We start from the raw sequence: 23,528 nt of genomic DNA, 5'->3' as shown, positions 1-23,528 counted from the left end.
TCACTGTAGTTGTTAGGTTCAGTGTGTTTCAGCATTGTAAAGCTTAGAAGGGATACCATAATGGAGCAATGAGATTAAAATTTTGTGTTCCTTATTGAAATAAATAACTAACCAAAAAAGAATTATCAACAGTTGCATAAAAAGAGAAGAAACTCAGACTTCAAGGTAAGGAAGGAAATGTCAGAAACAAGTTTTCATCCCAAGCTTTGCAGAATATGTATGCTCTAAAACAAATTTCATCAGTCTGAGGCAAAAAGACTGCTTGAAGATATCTCTGAGTCATAGATTTGGGGAGGGTGCTCAAAAAAGAAACATATTCTCTTTCCTTATTCTTCTACTTTTCACCTTGCATCCACCCTTGGAGGCTTGTCAGAGACTAGGTACTAAATCAAGTGGATCTAAAATCTAGCTCGATACAGCTTCTCCTATGTTCTCCCAATGTTCTTCTTATGTGCGCATAACACAAGAGTTACAGGACATGTATCTGTAACTTCTGGTAACATAGGCTTTGGGAGTAATATGAAGTCATTCCCTGTACTAGAATCAGTAAGTTGGGAACTTTTTAAAGTTTGAAGTATCATCCCAAAATACATAGCTTTCATTAGCACCTTTCTTCATTACACAGCCAGTTCTACATGAAGTTTCTACCTTTTATAGCGACACAAATAATTCACTCTTCAGTGTCTTACCTAATTTTAATCAAAGTCTACTTTATTCAGTAAACTTCTCACATATTAATTTTCAGATCCTATTCTGAGCCAAACAAGGTTCAGTTTCAGCTACCTTCCAGATAACTAGTTCACTGAGGTATATGTACCTAACTACCTAGAGCCGTGCTTTCAGTGTGCACCACTCAAAGACTGCATAATGTCTAAGCCTGCTAACGACTGAGCCTGGAGTAGGACTCTCCATAAATATCTGCTATTGAACTCCCCTGCACTTGATCAAACCAAGTTCCCATCCGGCTGCACATCCTATATGCAGTCCACTTTTGCTAGATTCAGTCAGTGACTCTATAGCTTTTCTTAAATAACATCAAAGATATTAAAGAACTCACAGCACCATAGGCATGTGTCTATGCCCTTTCGAAACACTGTCTCCAACTGCAGGAATTTATTCATGCCATGTCAACATGCGGGAATTATTTAATATCCAATAACATTTAAACAATAAGGAAATTAAACAGCCAGATCATTAAACAGAAGAGATAAATGACTGGTTCAGGTGAGGCACTAAATAATCTGTTTAGGTGAGGCACTAAATTTAGATGCAAGGTTTTAATTGGTTTAGATAAAGAACTATCTGTAAATAAATCTTTTAAGGAAGGTACAAAGATGATTAATGTGAAAGTTGTGAATGACTTTTCCACAGTGTGTCATTGCATCAAATGTAAGGATATATTCCATGAATTCTTTAATGCTATTAGAATCAATTGGAATACAAAGATTTTTTACCAGTAAAGAAGGCACTTAAAATAATTTTAAATTAATGTTACTGAGACTGAAAATAAACATTAGAGCTTTATGTGGTATTACACTAGGTTTTATAACAATAAAATATGCCTCAGACTCGGCAAATAAGATGTAAATCTTTTTATCTGAAAGGACAGATTTAGAAAGCTAGATTTAACGATTCGATGTAGCTCATTTTGTACTATTATCTGTAATATTGTAGTTCAATACAGTATTTTATAGCTATCAAAATACATAATAAGAAACAGCAAGATGAACTTTTCTTTGTATCGTTGTATTTCCCCAAAATTATAAAGGTCTAGTCTTGCTGACCAATTAAAGAGATACTATGCATATGAAAAAGAATGAGCTGGATGTGAACGTAAATACATTCAAGATTAACCATGTAGGCACAAAACACTGTCCCAAAATATTTTTGACTGAATCCCAAATTCTCAACATTAGCTTTTAAGTCGCCTCCAAAAATACATAGCTTTTGTTTTTAAATTGCCACAGACATACAATGAAATGTCCTGAAATAAAATGCATAGTGCTGCTGTGCTTCTGCCAAATTACACTGTGTTCTATCCTGTATTGAACATTGATGCGAACTTATTCCAACAAAGCCAAATTTCTGGAGTTTTCTTCCAAAGTTGGTCCCTCAGACACTATAACTGCCCAAGGCTTTTTTGTGAAGCTATTGTTAACAGCCTGCAAAGAACTTAGCACACAGCCATTCAACATACTGCATTTAGTAACTCCAAACATTTGTTTCGTTCCCATGTTAATCAGATATATCTACTGAATTTTTAGATTATTGAAATATTTAACTTTTCCCCAGCTTCCTGATAGAGAAATATGCCTATACTTGATATGGACCAATATGAGCATCGTCTAGTGTCCACAGATTTCTGTAACAGTCTTCTCTTTGAACCTGGGTGAGCTAGATCTGTCCTTGTATGCTGGGGTGTATTGAAATGGTTTGTCTATAGAGCAGCGTCTTTAGAGCATCCCACCAGCTTGATCAGAGTGTCATATCCTGATCATAAGCTCTTCTGACACCATCCTACACCCTTCTGTCCTGATGAAAGAACCAGAACAGTAGTCCCTCCATCATGTCTTCACCTGTTTCCTCTGCATGCAGAACCCCTCTCTTTGTCAGGGATTCAGATTTTCCTTCATAGAAAATCCTTAATACATGAAAATCCCACCTGTCTATAAACTCTAAATTTTATAGGGCTCATCAGCGCAAGTGAACAGATAAAGATATGGTAAGTGGTTGGAAGTTATCCTTGGAGTCTCATAAAATTTTGAAGTCCCCCATGCTTAGTCCAAAACTACTTCTCTGTGTCCACTCTCACTCATTTAGAAATGAAGCAGAGTCCGAAAGAGATGCAAAAGTGAAAGTGCATCTCTGCTCAGGGCAGTGGGGGAAGAGAAAAAAAGAAAAGAGGTTGAGGGAGATTTTGGCTGCCACTAGGCTGAGATTGGACTGAAGCTTTGGGCAGGGGAACGGAGGGTTCTTCCTGGAGTGAGTTGGAATATGGCAGGTTGAAGCACACAAAAAAGATAACCCATGTACCTCAGCAGGAGGAGAAACAGATTTTGCTTGCCTGTATGTTGGGCAAAGACTGATCTCTCTAGGGAACTTCTGAGCAGCAGGGCATCACAAAAGATGTGAGGAAGGACAGTGATATTGTACCTACTGTCATCAGACAAGTGCCGCCCATCAGGGAGAAGAACATGCAGGAGTTGCCCACTCCACGCTCCTTGTGAGAATTCAGCTCCATATTTCACTGGTACAGAGCAGTTCCTTAGAAGTGCGGTGTCTGGGAAATAATAATGTTTCCTTGTATTAGAAATACCTTTCTGGCTTGTGCTTGTACATGTCTGCAATACACCATAAGCTCTATCTAAAAGGAAGGAATGTAAGTCCTCAAGGTCATTTCTAACCCTTCGTACTCTTACACTTTCATGTGCAGAAAACAAAAGTGGTTATCACAAATGTATAAAAATTCTCGGCCAGATTTTTTTCATTACTGTGTAAATCAGGAGCAAGCCCACTGGCTCAATAAAGTCACAATAGCCTAAGGAGGAAAATTCCTGCCAATATGTCATTATTTTTTAATGAAATCATGGTGTCCTCTTCCTTAATTTAAAAGGCAGTCTAGTTTTATTGTAGGCTGTACAACGAAAACTGTAGTGATATCCTTTGAGGTGTTGTGAGTCATGAAATCATAAGTTACTCATCTGAGTACTCATCATTCATCAAACACTGAGAGCTAGCCTTTGATGTCTGAAAGAAATATAAAAATACAGAATATTACCTTCTAAAATTCTGAGTATTCCTTTTTCAGTGATGCTTCACAACCTGTGGAGTTTCTGTGCATATGAGAACTACTATGTGAGCTGTATCTGTGTAAAGGATTTACAATAATTCAATAATAGATAGAAAACAGGGGATCTCAACTGACAGTGAGTATACTTCCTACTTAAGAACAGACTTACTACCAGATGTCAAAGGTGGAAAAATACAGGGCTTAGTGCATAGCAGCCTATCCCTTGTTTAAAAATGGGCCTTGATTAATAATGAGGAAATTCACAAGCTGCTTAACAGGAAACCTGACTTCTGTGACTTCTTAAGTCCATTGGTACTGCCATCAGGAGCTGGTGACATTAATCTAGAAATGCTATCAAAGCATTGACCCATCCTCAACAGATCTTACTGTTCTCTTCTTTTCTCCAGGCTATTTTAAGCATCAGCTGATATTATTCCTCCTGCCTTTCATCTGCTTATCAGTCACTTTCAGACATCTGTCAGTATTTCCCTCATCAGCTTTCTGCTTGAGTGTCGCTTGTGCTTTCTCTTCATGCTGTCCTGTCAGGATTTCTCAAAGGCTTCTTCTGCATTCCAACATTGGACTATAGATTTTGTTAATGCAGCTTCAGCAAAGAAACAATATATCTCAAAAATATTAAGAAGAAGCTGATATTTGAAAGCTGCTGTATGATCTTTGCTATTGTTGAGAGAAATTGATTATTTAGGCTTTGAATTTAAAAGTGCAGGATATCATTTGTCTGTTGGTATGGTCCCAATTTGAGAAGGGCATAAGGGAGGACTGAGAAGCAGAACTGCAGGTCAGTTGTGATATAATTAATTATGATTATGTAACTCAGAGTTCAGGCTAGTGATCATTCAATTACACTTGCAAGAAAGGGAGCATAAATTGACTTTGTCCCAAATAGTTAAGCAGAAAGGTCATTGTGTCTTTCATTCTGTTATGCAAAGAAACTGCCAAGAAACTAACAAAAACTGACACAATGAAGTTTGAATGTGTTTTTAAAAGCTGATAAAATGTCAGTAATTTAAGCTTTTTTAAAATAAAAACCATAGTGTGTAGAGTCAGTGTTATGCAAAATTTAAGGGCAACCAGGGTTTCTGGTCTTTTAGTCAGCTGCTTTGGAAAAACTAAAGCTACAGCCTTAAATAATGTAGACAAAGAAACTTCTGAGGAATAATGTCTTAAATTTGACTTGACTGTTCACCAAGGGATGGCTTGCTATTCCACATGGCTAGTTACTCACCTGCTTTTGAAAATTATTTCTCTGCCATTTGAACCAAACACTTTTCTATATCTGCTCAGAAGTCCTTATATCACCTTGCCTATTGGTGCAACCATTTGAACTTGGAAAAAATGCAGAATATGAAATTAGGAGACTCAATGATGGCTTTTATGTTTCACAGAATCACAGAATCACAGAACAGTAGGGGTTGGAAAGGACCTCTGTGGGTCATCTAGTCCAACCCTCCTGCCGAAGCAGGGTCACCTACAGCAGGCTGCAGAGGACCTTTTCCAGGCGGGTCTTGACTATCTCCAGAGAAGGAGACTCCACAGCCTCCCTGGGCAGCCTGTTCCAGTGCTCCATCACCTTCAAAGTGAAGAAGTTCTTCCTCATGTTCAGATGGAACTTCCTGTGCTTCAGTTTGTGCCCGTTGCCCCTTGTCCTGTTGCTGGGCACCACTGAAAAGAGTCTGGCCCCATCATCCTGACACCCACCCTTGAGATATTTATAGGCATTTATTAGGTCCCCTCTCAGCCTTCTCTTCTTCAGGCCAAACAAGCCCAGATCCCTCAGTCTTTCCTCGATGCAGAGCTCAAAATCCCACTCGATAACTCTACATAACAACCTGCAGTATGACAATTTCCTATTTTAACATGTCACCTTCTCATTGTATCAGTTGATTCTCTCAGGTGCCAGCTCATAAGTGGCATGAAGAAGTTTATTGAAAAACCTTTCTAACAGTTTAGGTGGGTCAAAATCTTCAACTTATGTAAGTAGCCAGCATACATAAATTGGCAAAGCAGACATTAGCAGCTAAAACACATTGCCTCATTCACTTGTCATCAGTGCTATAGGTAACAACAGATACTGTGTCACAGTAGGTCAGGTGGAATAAACTGTGTATGCTAACAAAAGGTAGGAACCACAGTGCTGACTAATTTCTTCTGTCTCTGCTCTCTACAAGTTCAACATTTAAAGCTGGCCATTCCAGCTCCCTCAGCAGACTAAAGTCAGTATCTTCAGCAGATAGTTCAGCTGGCCTACCGAAGACATATGTCTTAAAATGGAGGCAGTCATGTTCGGGTTTTTCACTGCATTGGTTGCAGAAAACTTCTGGATGATTGGTTTAGATCAAAAAGTTCCTTTAAATGCTTTAGCTGGGAAAGGTAAATCCAGCAACCAGTACTAAATAACTTCATACTCTGGGGAAACACCCAGCATTTAGAGACATAATTTCTTCTGCATTTGGAAGAATTTCTTAAGACATTGCAATGCACTTGTAAGGTATTACAAGAACTATGTATTAAACTGCTGTTGAGGCTGGAGAGGTGGGCCTGCGTGAATCGCATGGAATTCAACAAGGCCAAGTGCAAGATCCTGCACGTGGGTCGGGGCAATCCCAAACACAAGTACAGAATGAGAGGAGAGTGGCTTGAAAGCAGCCCTGAGGAGAAGGACTTGGGGGTGGATGAGAAGCTCTACATGAGCCAGCAATGTGCGCTTGCAGCCCAGAAATCCAACTGTATCCTGGGCTGCATCAAGAGAAGAGAGGCCAGCAGGTCGAGGTAGGTGATTCTGCCCCTTTACTCCGCTCTTGTGAGACCCCACCTGGAGTACTGCATCCAGCTCTGGAGCCCCCAACAGAAGAAGGACATGGATGTGTTGGAGCAGGTCCAGAGGAGGGCCATGAAGATAATCAGAGGGCTGGAGTACCTCTCCTATGAGGACAGGCTGACGGAGTTGGGGCTGTTAAGCCTGGAGAAGAGAAGGCTCCAGGGTGACCTTATAGCATAATCCAGGAGGAAGCAGTTAATGACCTGCTATGTCACCTGGACACTTGTAAGTCTAAGGGGCCAGATGGGCTCCACCCAAGAGTACTGATGGAACTGGTGGAGGAGCTGACCAAGCCACTTTCCATCATCTATCAGCAGTCCTGGGAGGCCCCGGACGAATGGAGGATGGCCAATGTAAAACCCATCTACAAGCAGGGCTGGAAGGAGGATTGAGGGAACTACAGGCCTGTCAGCCTGATCATGGTGCTGGGCAAGATTATGGAGTGATTCATCTTGAGTGCACTCACTGGGCATGTGAAGGACAAGCAGGGGTTCAGGCCCAGCCAGCACGGGTTCATGAAAGGCAGGTGCTGTTTGACCAACCTGATCTTCTTCTATGACCAAATGACCCACCTAGTGGATGAAGGAAAGGCTGTGGACACCCTCTACCAGAACTTTAGTAAGGTCTTTGACACTGTTCCACACAGTATCCTCCTGGAGAAACTAGCTGCACATGGTTTGAATGGGTGTATGTTTCACTGGATAAAAAACTAGCTGAATGGCCAAGCGCAGAGAGTGGTGGTGAATGGAGTTAAATCCAGCTTGCGGCCAGTCACAAGTAGTGTTCCCCAGGGCTCAGTTCTGGGCCCAGTCTTGTTTAACGTTTTTATCAATGATCTGGATGAGGGGATGGAGTGCTGCCTCAGTAAGTTTGCAGATGACACCAAGCTGGGTGGGAGTGTCGATCTGCTTGAGAGCAGGAAGACTCTGCAGAGGGATCTAGACACACTGGATCGATGGGCCAAGGCCAACTGTATGAGGTTCGACAAGGCCAAATACCAGGTCCTGCACTTCGGTCACAACAATTCCATGCAATGCTACAGGCTTGGGGAGGAGTGGCTGGAAAGCTGCCCAGCAGAAAAGGACCTTGAGGTGTTGGTCGACAGTCGGCTGAACATGAGCCAGTAGCATGCCTGGGTGACCAAGAAGGCCAATGGCATTCTGGCTTGTATCAGGAATAGTGTGGCCAGCAGGAGTAGGGAGGTGATCGTGCCCCTGTACTCAGCACTGGTGAGGCCGCACCTGGCGTACTCTGTTCAATTTTGGGCCCCTCACTACAAGAAAGACATTTAGTTGCTGGAGCATATCCAGAGAAGGACAATGAGGCTAGTGAAGGGTCTAGACAACAAGTCTTATGATGAGCGACTGAAGGAACTGGGGCTTTTTAGTCTGGAGAAGAGGAGGCTGAGGGGGGACCTTCTTGCTCTCTACAGCTACCTGAAAGGAGGTTGCAGTGAGGCAGGTGTTGGTCTCTTCTCCCAACTAATTAGCGAGAGGACGAGAGGCAATGGCCTCAAGTTGCATCAGGGGAGGTTTGGACTGGATATTAGGAAAAATTTCTTTACTGAAGGAGTGGTCAGGCATTGGAAAAGGCTGTCCAGGGAGGTGATAGAGTCACCACCCCTGGAGGTGTTCAAAAGACTTGTAGATGTGGCACTTCAGGATATGGTTTAGTAGGAATGGTGGTGTTGGGTGAACGGTTGGACTTGATGATCTTAGAGGTCTTTTCCAACCTATGATTCTATAACTCTATGATTCTATAATTCTATGATTTCCTGCTTTCTGGTCCAAATTTCTCTCCTGGACTTATAGCATCAACTCCTTTGTTTCAGCTTACTCTTTACCCCAGCAAAGCTTCAGAGCATCTCTGCCCAGTCTGGGCTGGAGAAATAAGCTTTCTATAGAAAAGAAAACAGAAAGAAGAGAAAAAGAAAAGGCAAAAATAAAGCAGGAGAAAAGTCACTGAGGATGTGCGTAAACAAAAGCTTGTTTCCAATTTCCATATCTGCAGAACTGAGGACAAATGGAATAGGAAATGTCTGCCTTTAATTATGGGTTTGTCACATGTTCAGTCACTGTGTGTGGAGAGCATGGGTACAGTCTGATTACCATTGGTAGTTACTGAAGTTAACCTTGTCAAATCAGAAGAAAATCTGCAAGGACTCCAGCTAAGCTTTGTTAAACCTGGACTCTGAGCACAGGGTGATCCTATAAACATTATGTCTTGCCCATATATTTATGGGAATGACCAAAGATACATTCGTGCAAATAGATATTCATTCTCAATGCAAAGCTCCTGCTTCACAGTCAAAAGCAACTACTGAAGCAAAAGGACACTCAGGATTTGGATTGTTCTGCATTGTTAGTTCCAGAGAATTTGTTGCTTTTTGACAACTTAAAAAAAAAACAAAAATTTTTTAACACATGTGCAGAATATTTTAGTCTGGTTTAAAGAATGTGGTATTTTGGGGACAGGCTTTTGGAGAAATTAGTTCACTGATCTAGACTATTCAGGAACCAAAGGTCATTATTGTCTATTAGTAGTTATGGCAACCAATCTGAAATACTTGTTAGTTTTACTGTATAAAATAAAAAACTTGGACACTCCATAAAATGACTTTGTCCCACAGCAAATGGCAATACATTTGCACAAAAATGTTTGAATAATACAAAACCAGCCTTTACAGCAAACATACAACTTATAGCAGAATAAAGAATGAATTGGTTGTATTCACACACTTGCTGGACAAATTCTTATTGTTTTGTAAAGAATCATAAAACAGAAATATTAAAGTGTGACATTGTTGTTTAAAGCATGAACTGTTTCTAACCACTGAGGCAATGAAACAACCATCAATACTGGCAATTTGCTGTATAAACCCACACAGACCATCCAGGACAATGTCTCCTGTCCAGGACAGCAGATAATTCTACACGACTGATACACAGAAAAAATGTTCAGTGGATCCTGAAAGTAGAAGAACAAATAACATAATTAAAACATGAAAAGCTGACTTCCACTTTCACTAGAGACGATGAGAATATTGTCATTGACTGTTGCAGCCAGGCTGGAGCTCACAGACTCGGTATCTCTGGAACTTACTGACTTTGAAGCATCTTGGCTAATGACTGGGTCAGTGATGCAGACTGTTATTGCCATTCCCTGATTAGCTGAGTGAAAAAGCTCTGTTAGCAGACGTTATAGATGTATATTAGTGAGGAGGAATGAAAAATACTCATTGAAAGTCCCAATTTGAAAGTAGTCAGGCAGATTCGGTTGTTTGCTCAGTGTTTATTGAAAGGGAATATAAAAAGCAAGCAAATAAAACCAGATGGAAATTATTTTTTATGACATTCAATAGTACTAAATTCAATAGTATAAAATGCATAGTCATGCTCCTGAGAACCAATAATATAAAATTCTTCTATAAACTCAGCGGAGAATCCATCAACTAGAAAGAATGAGGAAGAAAAAGAATTGCGTAACCTAGTTAATCGCAGGGGATGACTATGAGTCAGCAGGATATTGTACTCATCAAAAAAGCAACTGTGATCCAAGAATGCTTCTGAAGAGGCATTTCCAGCGGAGTCAGAGAATATTATTTCCATTCCATAAGGTACTGATGAACCTTCGTATGAAATATCTCAAGCTGCATACAATTCTGGCCATACACATCCATGAAAGATTGAGTGAAGCTGGAAGAGGTGCTAATGGGCTGATCTGCAGATGGAGTGCCTGTCTTACAGAAACTGACAAAAACAATTTAGTTAGTTTAGTCTAGTCAAATTATAGCTGGGATAGGACACAACAGTATTCCATCAAAGTGCTAGGGACTACTGAAAGTGAAGTAAAAACACGTCTTAATGATAGAGGAAAATCAGTATTACAGGAACATGAATGCAGAGAGGTTGGATATCTGAATTTAAAAAATCCCACCATCTGAGCGGCAAGACTCTCAGAGAGTGTTCAGTTTCTTAATGGTTACAGAAGACCAGACCACTTCTGAAATGGATCTTGAGACGTTTTAACAAGTAACTATAAAACAATGTGTCTGTGTTAAGCTTGTTTAGGACTTGCTGTATTATCACACATTTCCCAATAATTCACTTTAAAACACATCTGGATATTGTTCACAATTATTCTTCATTGGTTCTCTTGTCTAGCTATTTAAACTTCTATGGCATACTTAACTCCCATGGTGGATCCTTATTATATGCTTCCAGTTTCAGTAAGAGTTTCTCAGTTCCAGCAGAACAGTTGTAGAAGGTTGCTGATGCCCCCCCAACCCTTTAATGTGGGAAATACCAGTCATTTTTTTCCGGATTAAAATTTCAGCTGAAAGAGGTTCAGCAGTTTCTTCCACTGAAGGAGCCATTGGTAATTCTGTCTTATAGCAAGCAGAACAGAATTAAAGAACAGCAAAGTTAAATGAATTCCGAGACACAGATATATAAACATCTGTATTTCTAATGGCCGTAATAAATCTTAACTCTTGGGGGGGGGGGGGAGAAAAAGAAAAAAAAAAAGCACTCCTTTTTGTCTAGCTTGATAATTGAATCAATTTTTCACTTACGGCTTGTCACTTGCTTGACATTTTAATGTACGAACAACAAATCTCAAAAGTATTTTAATTAGCACAGTAGGGCTCAAACCTAACCCTAGTCTTCTAATTGCAGTGCTAAACCATGCCTGAGTATCTATTTACTAAACAGAAGTTAATTAAAAACATGGATCCATAGTACACACATAGCATTAAACTGAAAGCTGAAAGGGTATACCACCTGCAGAATGATAGAACTAAAGTGACAATTAAGGATCTTTATAAACTCATGAACTCCTTTCTCTCCCTGTACCACTTTGGCTGATTTCATTGTAACCAAACCAAAGACAAATAAGAGATCTCCTTATTTTACACCTTATTCTGGATGGATTTTTAAAAGAAATGAGCTTCTGAACAAAACCCAGGATGAAGAAGTGTCTAGTTTAAGGTTATACTTTGTCCAGAAATTCCGCTCAGTTGTTTATTTGCCCTGAAATTTTGCCAGTGTTACTATTTGTAGAGTTCTGTTACATCAGAGCGGTTAAGTGATCCGTGTTCAGAAAACCACAGAACAAACATTTAAAGTGATCAGTTTAGAGTACAGACTTACAGTGGTTTTACTGCCACAGGCAAGGAAGGCAGCGGGTTGCAACACAGGTAGGGAACAGCAATACACTATGAGGAGAGGTGCGACTTCTGTGAGCAAAGTTTGACACCAGAAGAACTACAACCTTGAAATGACCTCTAAGGTCAAGAAAATCTGAACCTGATTTCTTCAAGAAATAAAGGCTTAGTTTATTTGGTTGCTTTTTTATCTGTTCATCTGTCATGCTTCTATTATTGATTAATTTTGTACAAGTTGACCACTCCCAGCCAAGAGGTAGACATCTCAAAGAGTTTGGTCACACAAAATTTGTGACTCCAGGGAGCTAGGAGAGTTTGGACAAAAACGTATGTGTCCAAAATTGCACTGGTAACTTAAGGAGTCTTTATTTAAACAGAATAATTCAAGCACATGGCAGAACCATTCTCAGCAGGAAAAGCAGGAAGCCAGGAGGACCTCGTCTTTATGGTGGTCATTAGGTCAGCTTGGCTGTTCATAAAATCATTGCCTCAGCACTCAACAAAGTATTAATTCTTGTTCTTACAGGCAAAAGGAGTAGCCTTGCTGCTAATCTTCAATTCCTTGTCAACAGCTGCATTAACACTCTGCAGATGTTTGGTTCCTGTAGCGCTCACATCTTATGAAATGGTACGAGAATTAGGTGTGGTCCAAACCTAAACGTGCTGGAAAGATACAGATCAAAAGCAGCCTCTAAGGAGTGAGGGTGCTGGAAACAGTTTAATCCATTCTAATAGGTTTATGAATCCCTTCAAATTACCTGAAAGGTAAACACACTCACCCTGACCTACGCCATAGGCAGCTGATTCCTAGGAGGCAAAAAGTTTTGAACTTCACAGTCAAGAGAGCTGGGAATCATCGTCATGTTCTTAGCAGTTTAAATACAAGCTGGATTACTGACTAAACCCTAAATTTTCCCTCTCACACAACATACAACGAAAGCATCTATGAGGAAAAGTTATATGAAGAGAAAAGCAGTATATGAAGAGGAGAGAGAACCTGTTAATTTTGATGAGAACTCAGTTGTTATAAAACACCAAGGAATCCATACTCCTCTCCACATACTGACAAACCAAGCTTCTCTTATTTTGCTGTCTGTAAACCAGTGTTTAATTCTCAGTGGTCTGACCTTGCAGGTGAAGTAGCCTGACAAAGTCTTCTACTAGAAACCTGCAAGAGAAGGTCATTGCCGGAAAAAATTGTTCAAAATATCTCAGGTGTGTCAGAAGTGGCAAAGAGACAGGAGATGGCTATGAGCAAGTTCACTGCAGTTTCTGGTGTTAAATTGCTTGAAGTAACATGAAGGTCTGTTCTGGTAATTAGCTGATGTTGAGTGAAGGGACTGGAACAACGTTGCTGTGACCACGTCTTACATTACCCTGCACAGAATTTCAATTTGCCTTACCTAAAGATTTAGGTCTTCTGATACTAAAATATGCAATCTGCTTTATCACACAACTAAAATAAAAAGCTGAGGCAGAGTTGCAGACATTAACTACTGCAAATACTAGATACTTCGTTTTCCAATGAAAATTCCATTGAAGTAAAAGAAGTCGGATTTTTTCCATTTTGAATGCATACATTAAGGACTGGCTTTTGACATATTGCCTCTTTTTAAGGAAAAAAAAATGAAAAGTACATCATTTTTAAGGTAGTTCAGTAGATAATTACGCCAGTAAATCATACCACTACATTTGAGTTACTGATTCTGAGCTACTGCACTATAATTAAAAATCTTCTACAGGCCATTTAGTATAAAGAACTACCTGTGATTTTGTGAGTAAAGTGGAAAAACATATTAATATATTGAGAAGGCAGCAAAACAGAACATGAATCTTTCCTACACCAGACTTTTTTTTGTAAAGCAGTGATTATTTCTTCTTTTTGCCCCAAACTTAGTATAGTGTTCATTGCTCATGGGAAAAAATAAATTAATTCTGTGAAGTTACAGATGTGTTGTCAGGAAGACATTTCTGGAGGCACAGCCAAACTCACTGCAGCCACGCACTGGGGTAACAGTCTTCACCCAGACAGGTGCCGTGAATCTGTGGTGAACAGTATTTTATTTCCATAACAAGTAGCAGCTTTAATTGCCTACATAGGTGACACCCAACCCAGACCTCATCTTCCAAAGAAGAGAGCTAGAGAGCTTGTTTTTTTCACAGAAAGATTTTGGAGTGTTTCACTAAATCTTATTTAGCCCTATGAGATGCACACTCCATAAAAACCTCCTTCTCCACAGCTAAGGTCCTTGTTTTGTAAGGAGCAGTCCCAGCTCCCATACACCCCAGCCATCTAACCTTAGCTCCTACCAGTGAGGAAACTGCTAAATTATGAGAAAGAGCTGTGAAATAGTCTGCAGACCAGAGGCATTCAGGATAAAAAAGGTACAATTACAGAGGCTGGGTTTTTTAGATTATGATTATCAGTAGACCAAACATTCCAGACAAGAAGAACCGAAATGGCAAAGTACAAAATCCTAAAGGAAAACACAGACATTTGGTTGATGATAGCGACTTAGGAACACTCAAGACCAGCTCAAGAAGGAAAGCAGGTCTAAACCTTTCTCTGCTGACAGGTGGCTGCCTTGCAGCAAGGCCCTTTGATAAGCATAATAATACATTTATTTGCTTGGTAACCGCAGTTCTTAATTGTCCATTTTAGCTAAAAATAATTGCTTTTAAGTGGTTTCTTTCCAGCTTGCATAGTCTCTTCACACATGGATAAAGGTGCCTGAATAAAATAACTCAGTTACAGCTGTTATATTACTTAAAGCCACCTTTTCATGAAAAAAAAGAACTCCTTAGATCATGCCTATCACCATTTAGATATTCTAATCTCTTAGAAAAACTGAATGCACATGCAGCTCAAAGCGTTTTTACCTGATCTATGCTGCTTTTCAGGTAGGCAGGCTGAAAACCCGTAATTCTAAGGATTCACGCACAAATAAACGACCATGACTTGACCATGCAATAGTTAGAGGAATTGCCCACATGCAAGCACTTCTTGAAATACAAGAAGTTATTTCACTCAGTTCAGTGCACAAAGCACAGCTGAATCAGCTTACTTTTGCCTGGGGTTAAGAACTCCTAAATTAACATTCAAGGTTCAGCTATCACATTTCATACATTAAACAGCCATTGCATCATGTCTTTCATCTCAAAAGTTAGGGTTATATAGAGGGAACCTGAACTCTCAGTAAGCTAAAAATACTTTATAAAGGGTATAGGCAGATTTCTATAGCTTTCATCTAATTCCAGCTTGTAAGCACAGGCCTAGGGCAGCATTACAGTGTGCTTCACTTAATCCTTATTCAATTTTCTCAACAAATTGTGTGTCTGTTCTTCACAGCACAGTAGTATGAAGCAAACTTTAGCTGTGATCCAAGTCTTAAAACATGAGTTTGCATAAAGATTTATGTTGAAAAGATTTTCCCAAACACTGATGTCATTAACAATCACTGGTCTACTCTAATGCAACTGCTAATAACAAAAATGATCACTGTTAGGTGAAACAGAAGAAATAAATGTCTTTCTGGTTAATGGATTTTGATTGGTTTCTTTTCCAGTATTTGTCTCAGGTAGACCTAGTTAATGAGACAATGTGAAGAGAAGCCTATAAGACCTTACGTATTTCATAGTTACTGGAGGTTGTACTGAAACAGAAGTACCTGATAGGAAGCAGTGGCTAACTCCCAGTTCCCCATGAACCAGCTTACTCTTCTTTAATTGCAATTTTGAGGGCCAGTAATGGATTTCCCCTTGGTGTATAAGGAAAACCAAACCTAACAAAACTGAGATTGAACCTCTGGCTGTTTTAAGGTCAGATTGTCTACTCTGATGTTGACAATGACCTTCATCCTTCCTGTTCTTCTTCTGTGGCACATTATAGTCAGCTTTTTAGTCTTTCATTGCAAACCAGACATTTGCTAGAGGGCATTGGAAGGTGCTTTATGGCCCTTAATGTGTTCTGGATTAGATGATCTATCTCCTTTCAGTTGATTCCTTTTAACCGTGGGGGCTCTGCGACTAAGATTGTCTGAGCCCATTTTGTATCCTTCTGTGTCACCACTCTTTTCATGTTCTTTGTGAGGAAGTTTGGATCTGTAATAGGCACAACTTTTTAAGCTGGTGAGAATCAGTGTTTTGTAATTATTACTATGTCGTCTCAAAGCAACATTTTCTGCTTGGATTTGCATTGCCATATTATGACTGACAAATGGCACTTTCAAACAGAGTAATATGGTAGCTGGCAAAAGAGCCATAACTGAGATAACAAAATTTCAAGAGATTGAAAACGATGTTTGGTTTCTTCTTTAAAATGAAGGCTTCTGTTGAACTGAAAGACATAAGTTATCTAGCAGTCAGATAGCAATGTTCTTGCCATGAAATCCAGAGAACATGGCATCTCTGAAAAAGAAAGAAATCAGTGAATCCTTCTTATATGACATACAAGGATAAGGGAAAATATTCCCAGTTAATCCTCCACCCACTTTTTTCATGAAATACAGTATTTCATCCTGTTTACAGAGGGAACCCTGCACTGCCTGCTACCTTACTAGGATGATCTATACATTCTTGAAGTCATAAAGATGCAATTATTGATGTGGTTTTTTTGTGGTTCCAAGGAGAAGAGTATCTGAGTGAGGGCAAATCATACTTCCCATGGACAGAATACATGTCTTCACCACACTGACAATTCTATTAAGTTCCTTTTTATCAGAAAAAGATATTTTTCACACACCTTTGTAGAAGAGCTGTATGTCTTCTAGATGAGGAGAACATGTAAACCAGGGGTTCACGAAATTATTTATAGGGCCAGTTTATGAGCTGGACTTAAGGGGAAGTCACATAATTATAAGGACCACCTGCCTCAAACCCAGCTCGCCTTTGCACTGCCTCTACAGATGCCTCAGACTCCGGGGTCATCTGTTAGCCTGGGCATCTCTTCTTCCCCCTTCTCTCAAAAAGCAGGGATTCGGCCTAGCCCTAGCAGTGTGAGACCCTAAAACTGCTCTACCCTGCCATGACACCCCACTGCTGTGCTGGACAAGTTCGTTGCAGGAAGATTCCTGTGCCACTAAAAATCCAGGAATAAAACCTCGTAACACCAATGTAGTGTTAAAAGGCAGGCATTCTTTATTGCAGCGCTGGATGCACGGGGGATAATTCCACCGAATGTGCATACTTCAAACTTTTTCCATGCAGTTTATATAGATCAAAATATACATATTTATTAGGTTAAATAACTTATCCCTTTCATATTAAAATCAGTTCCAAGAAGTCATTTCCATATACTCCTCCCAGTTGCGCTTGCGCAGTGCCTCCTAGTGGTGGTCGTCGGGGGTCCCAAGACAAAGGCTCATGCTCTTCATCACAGTGTTTGTTGATTGACTTTTGTTTCTGTGCAAACTCAGTTCTCTTCTGGCTCCCATTCACACATCAGGGTCGTCTTGACTGGTTCTAGGTGACTTCTAGCCCCTATCAAAAACTAGCCCCTTTGTATGGAGATGCAAGACTCTCTGCTTCAGTTAATTTACACAATAGATAGGTACTATAATGTTATTTCTATTAAAAATCCCCTTCACTACTATTGTTTAACATTAATGGTTACCTAGAGACTAGACCCTCTGTTCCCAGACCTAATGTCCAGATGGGTAGGGCTGTACAAGGGACATAGCAGCATTGTTCATGTTTATGGTTAACTGATTCTATCTCCCTGGTTACGCCTGGGCTGTGTCTACACACCTGTACAGCTAGGTTCCCTTATTGCTCAAAACGGGATAGTCACATCCAAACCCTCTCCTAGTCGCTGCCCGTTGTTAACTCCTGCCTGGTGCTCATGGGTCAGCTTGGAGAGCAGCAGTCGATGCAGGCCAAATTGTGCCAGAGACTGTGTTAGAAGAATTTCATGCATCATCCCATGCTGCGACTAAGTTCTCTGCTCTCATACACATAAGTTTATTAGCATAGGTGTAAGCTAAGGTAACATTTTCAAAATTAATGTAATACAATCAAATTTAGAAGCTGGTTTCACCAAAAAAGCAACAGGAGACACTCTGAATTTTCTTAAACAGGTACTTGTATTTCTTAGCTACTCAATGTTTTTGAAAATGGCACTTCAGTTCCTCATCTCCTGTGTTTGCTGAATGTCCCAATGCCTCCTCTATTCATATGCAAATTCTGTTTTTTTAAAAATATTGTTTGCTAACATGGCTTCAGGTCAGATTTAATGCAGAAATTCTCTTTCATTTCGGTGGCTGATCCCAAATACTAGGTAATTTCAAATAAGAAAAATGCAAAATAACACATAGACAAGTATATGCAGAATACTTAATGGGATGAAGCAGAATAATTCACCTGTTCCCATTTATGTGAGGTCTCATAAATGCACAGATGCCTCATGCCAGGAAACATAATGATTTTAAATTAACAGTCACACAAGATACACCTATTTTACCTGAAGTCTCTTTGATCTACTGTAAACAGCTAACGCTTGGCAAAACCTTTTATTCCCTAACAAAAAAAAAAAAAAGAGAAGTTAGTAATACAGTATATTTAATAATAAGGTAAACTACCGTGTCAAAATAAAGCAATTAACGAAAACTTCTGTGTCCTGTGTTGAATCATACCTGCAATTAAAAATGCCCTCACATAAAATACAGGGAGGGAACAGTTTGCCCTGACAATACAAAGTGAAGAACAGCTTACTAAGTAAGAGCGTTTACCCCTAGCAGTACCAGTTTTGTAGGGGTTTTGGTTTTGTTTGGTTTGATTTTGTTTTTTGGTGGGTGGCAAAATGAAATAATTTTGTAATTAGATGAAAAGCAGAGCTCAAGAGCTTTTCCTGGTAATTCTGCTTCATTTACAGCGTACAATGAAAGGTGCTCAGTTAATGAGCACCCATTCAACACCTGGTTTTGCAGTCAGTTTTCAGTAAGCAGTCCCATGCTTTATTTTATTTCACTCCATTCGTGTCATTCTCTGAGGACACAAATATTTATTTCCTCACATCTCTTCTGTAGCATTTTTCATTATATTATGTGAATGCTACACAAAATAATTATTTTCATATTTTATGAAATGACAGGTTGGTATTCTTTCCCCATTTTACGAATATCGTGAACAAGCAAATATTTTAAAAATATCCCTGAGTTTTGGATGTCCATTTTGAAATATATCTAACCTGTTTTCTTTCTCAGATATTTTGCATTACAGAAAGACTCAAAGCGTGGCTGGGACCAAAAAGAAACTGTGTGGCCCTTTCATGGTTATGGCCCCTTTTCCCTGTGAAGACATTCAGTGGGCTTTAGGCGTAAGCAATTTCACTTCTTTCTTGCAGTTCTAAGACTATGCAGTCCCTGTCTACCACCCGTGGTAACGTGTAAAGAAGATTCTTACAGATGCTTGTTTATTCCCTTCCATTCTTAAATGATCACGCTTTTTTTCTGTGGTGCACAGGAGGAGTGACACTTTGGGCTTGGGGAAAAACAAGGCTGGGTTGCTCTGACCTGCAGCCTTTTTTACAAAGATCTACTCGTCCCCCTGTCTGAAGTACATTGGGAGCTATGTAAGAGGCTGGGTCTTTTGCTTTTAATTTTAGGTGGATTTAATTTTCTTGTATGAATTATGGCCAGAATTTCCTAGAATGTATATTCTGAAGAAATTCCCATAATAGAATGATTAACTGAAATAAACCTATTCAAAGGGAGTAGAAATTCCACCATGTGAGACATCAAATCCTCTTTTACTTCTTTCTACAACTTTAATTTACAGGCTTTTAACTAAATTTTTAAGACATAGATCTGTAATATTAACTTGTTAAAATGAACACTGGAGCACAAAAAAGGAATCTGTGCTCAGCAGTTATCAGGAATCAGCAGGAACTGATGGTACTGCCATCAAAATTCAGACCATCAGGCCTTGGAAATTGAATTCTGTGCTCTTTAAATCATTTGGAGCAACAGCAGCTGTCAAAAGCAAATGTATACGGCAATTAGAAATCTCACATATTGCAATAAGTAGAAGAAAGAGTTCAAATAAGTACATATGCCACTTCCCCTGTAGACATAAATTCTTCTTGTTATTATTATTCCCTTTGCAATTTGACATATGGTGCTGAAACAATACAGCAAACAATTGATTATTATTAGATAATTACATACCTGGGAGACTTCAAGGCACAGGATGTAACCAGAAGTAAGAATCACAGGGGTGTAATTTTTCAGTTATATGTAATAATGTAATTTCTTTAAATTTTACCACTGCTATAAATAACTGTAAGTGTGAATAGAGCTGTCAGTTAATGTCACAATATTTCACCTGAAAGACTTGCAGAGACTAATGCACTTCTATGAAAACCTTAAAAAGCGATCACAATTAGAAGACTGATGCAGTCATAAACTGCATCTGACTCTCCCTGAAGTTATAGCATTTGCAGTGCCCCTCACTAGCAAGAGCAGAATTAGAGCAGTGGGTATCAAGTGAGCAAGATTTATGTATTTATCTTATTGATAGAGTGGGAGGGAGAATTAGGAAGGGAAAAATTGCGTCCATGACCAAGTTTTACTCTATTTTGCCAGTAACATTAAGGGAAATTTTGCTGTCACTGAATATAAATGTTGAATATTAAATTCCATCATGAAAAAGACCTTGTGTAGAAAAGAAGGAATATTGCAATACTATTATATTTATAATTTTTAGAAATAGGTATTCTTAATGCACTGTATAGTAAAAAGTCTTTCACTTTTAGTTAATCATAGTTTATATTAATATTAGTTAAACAGACTGTAGAGATGAAGGTAAAGAAAATAAAGGGTAAGGTGGCAAACAGGGTTTCATAGAGCACAGCAGAGGCCACTGAGGAACAGAGAGTGGCTGGTATGGTTCTGGTCAAGCTAGAAATAATAGTGAGGAGAAGCAAATCCAGGTGGTATGGGACCCAAACCAAAAAGACAGGTAAAGCTGAACGTCTCAGAACAGAAGATGAGGTTCACACATTTTAGGTTCTGGACTGTACTCTCGACTGCAGGACGGTAAATCAGACTCTGAGATCACGACAGATAGGGAATCTTATCCTGTAAGTGCAATTTGGCAAATTAAGCTTTGGATGCAGAAATACAATACATACCAAATAGGTTTGAATGATTCACTTAATCTCTGTGGATGACATTAATGGGTCCATTACTGAAATTTTCTGTATATTCTAGCACTCATATTTCAAAAAAGGCTTGAAAGAAGGATTTGACATCTGAAAAACACGCCCTACTATCCTTGAGAATACAACAAAAGTAGGCCCAAGCGACATTTAAGAAGTGCCTTTTGTATTGTCTACAGCTGTAAGAAGAGCTGATATTCATTAAGATGGCAGGAAAAGTGTTTGGAAGCTGAAGCTAGACAATTTTGAGTAGAAATAAAAGGTTCATTTTTCAACAGAAGAGTACTAAATCAATGAACCTAGAGATGCTTGGGCTTTCCACCTTTTGACATCTGCAGTCAGGAAGGAATGTATTTCCAACATTTACTGTATAAACAAAGAAGTTCTGAGTTCACACATGAGGTTCTCCAACCTGTGCTTAGCGTGAGACGAAATAGAAAATGCGACTACAGCAGCTGAAACAGTAACAGAGACCATTGAATCTTTAACTAACCTGAAAAGACTAATTGTAAGAGTTTTATGTGATGTTAACATGGATCTGGGCACTGCTGTGTCAGGAAACTGACTGTTAATACAAGGCCTAATTTTCTTGGATAAGCTTTTGGACTGCAGATCAGCAATTTATTTTCTCTTACTCAGACTGACAACTCAGGAAGTATTTGAACTTGAATATTTTAACCTGTACTTTATTAGCCTGAAGCTCTGTAGTCACTGAAGGGCATATAAATGATTTTCAATGTCATGTCTCTCTGGATAAAACATTTTTTCTGACTGTACAGGAGATCTGCTCCACGGGCTGACAGACACAAAGAGCAGCCTTGTGACGTTCTGCTCTGGAGCAAGGAGCAGGTAGACTTTACAGATTCCAACATACGAATCCTGCTCCTGGACCTACGTGAATTGTGAAAGACAATGAGAATATTTCCACCAAATTTAATCTCAGGGTCTTCTCAAATATGGAGCAGATGTCAGTTTGCTTCCATTTTTCTACTATAATTGCAATAGAAGGTACAAATTACAAAATTCTGTATAATTTTCTTAGACATACAAGGTTCCAGGAAGAGCAACAAGAGGTACTATCTTCCATATGAAAATTTTAACAACCTGAGCTATTTTTGAAGAGAAGCAGCTTTTCATAAAACAGCGAGAAGCTGGCAAAAGGCTACTTGAAAATTAAGATTTTGCATAAGGGGACCTTTAACTTTTTCATACTCATTTACCTGAAGAACAAAGAACAGATGTCTCACCTGTTACTCTTTGAAGGGCTGGAGAATGGTGACTTTACTACATCACCAATGTAACTCTGTTCCAGGAATGAATTATCTGAGAAACAGTATGTACAAAAAGGAGTTGCAAAAAAAAAAAAAAAGAAGGTGAAGCCAAAAGAATGTCACTGTAAAATAGATTTTAAATTTATTAATGAGAGGGAAAACTGCAAAGACTTCATGAGGGGAAAATTACTGAGTTAAGAACAAGAATGTGAGGGAAAGAAACTGTTATCTGTACATAAGACAGAAAGAACAACTGTTTAGTTTCTTTTTGGTCTTTCTACTGGCATAAACCTCTGTCCTTTCTTAACATTTGAAAATGAACATACTGTTTTCACGTTTAAGAAATAATTCATCCAGTGACTTGGTGAGAAATACAGGCTAAAACTACCGGAAGAAAAACCCAAGTGAAGGTTAAACTTGTTCCACAAATTCATAGAAATAACTAAATGGAAGCCGTGTGAACTAATTTCTGCCACATGGGCTGACAGGAAGATTTGTTGCAAATCAAGATATTGAAACTCTTTCTGGAAGGCAAGTACCTACACTTCACTTACAGAAGTCACCTGCACTGCTGCCTGGTTTGTGTTGGCTGGGGCAGGACCTCGCCTGCTGGGGCCTGTCCCACCACCCAAAGGTGCTCGGCGTGGGGGTCCTGCCCCAGCCACCTCAGGCCTGAGCTCCCACGGCTCCCAGACTCAGGCAGCTGCCAGCTCACTGACAGCAAATCTGAGACTTAACAAAATGCATTTTCTTCAATGTTTGGCTCATACCAAGAGCAGACGCACAGATATTGTTCCTCAGGAGAGTCAAGTTTATGTAGCAAGGCCATAACTTACCTGTGTAGGCCAGACATTTAGCTTTTGAAAAAGTTAACTTGTTTTTCTCCTGGTCAGTGACCAGGTAATATCCCAGAAGTCCCCTACAAAATTTCACGGCTTGGTTGGCCATTTGTGGGATACGAATTAGAGAACAGAGGATGTACCCACATACTCTGTCTTCACCAGAAAAGGAAGCTGGGCTGGTTTCACATTAGGAAGACAGAACTATTAGACGATGCTAGGTCACTCAGTCCCTGCTACTGCAAACCAACGTAACTTATAATCCTTTTGCACAAGCTATTTGTTCTTTTGTCTCTGTCTGGGAAGTTACTACTCCAAAATGACATTAATCTTAGTAATATTTTTTATAGCTCTGCAATGATCTCTATCCAAATCCAATCCCAATCTCTTATCTTCCTTCCCCAAAATAAGATTGATCGAAAGAGCTGTTTTATCCACGCAGTCAATCATTTTCTGATGTTTTAGCTGTCA

This window comes from Opisthocomus hoazin, chromosome 8 (genome assembly GCF_030867145.1).
Source record: "Opisthocomus hoazin isolate bOpiHoa1 chromosome 8, bOpiHoa1.hap1, whole genome shotgun sequence".
Taxonomy (NCBI): Eukaryota; Metazoa; Chordata; class Aves; order Opisthocomiformes; family Opisthocomidae; genus Opisthocomus; species Opisthocomus hoazin.
The sequence above is the reverse complement of the archived record's forward strand: the minus strand, read 5'-3'. Positions refer to the sequence as shown.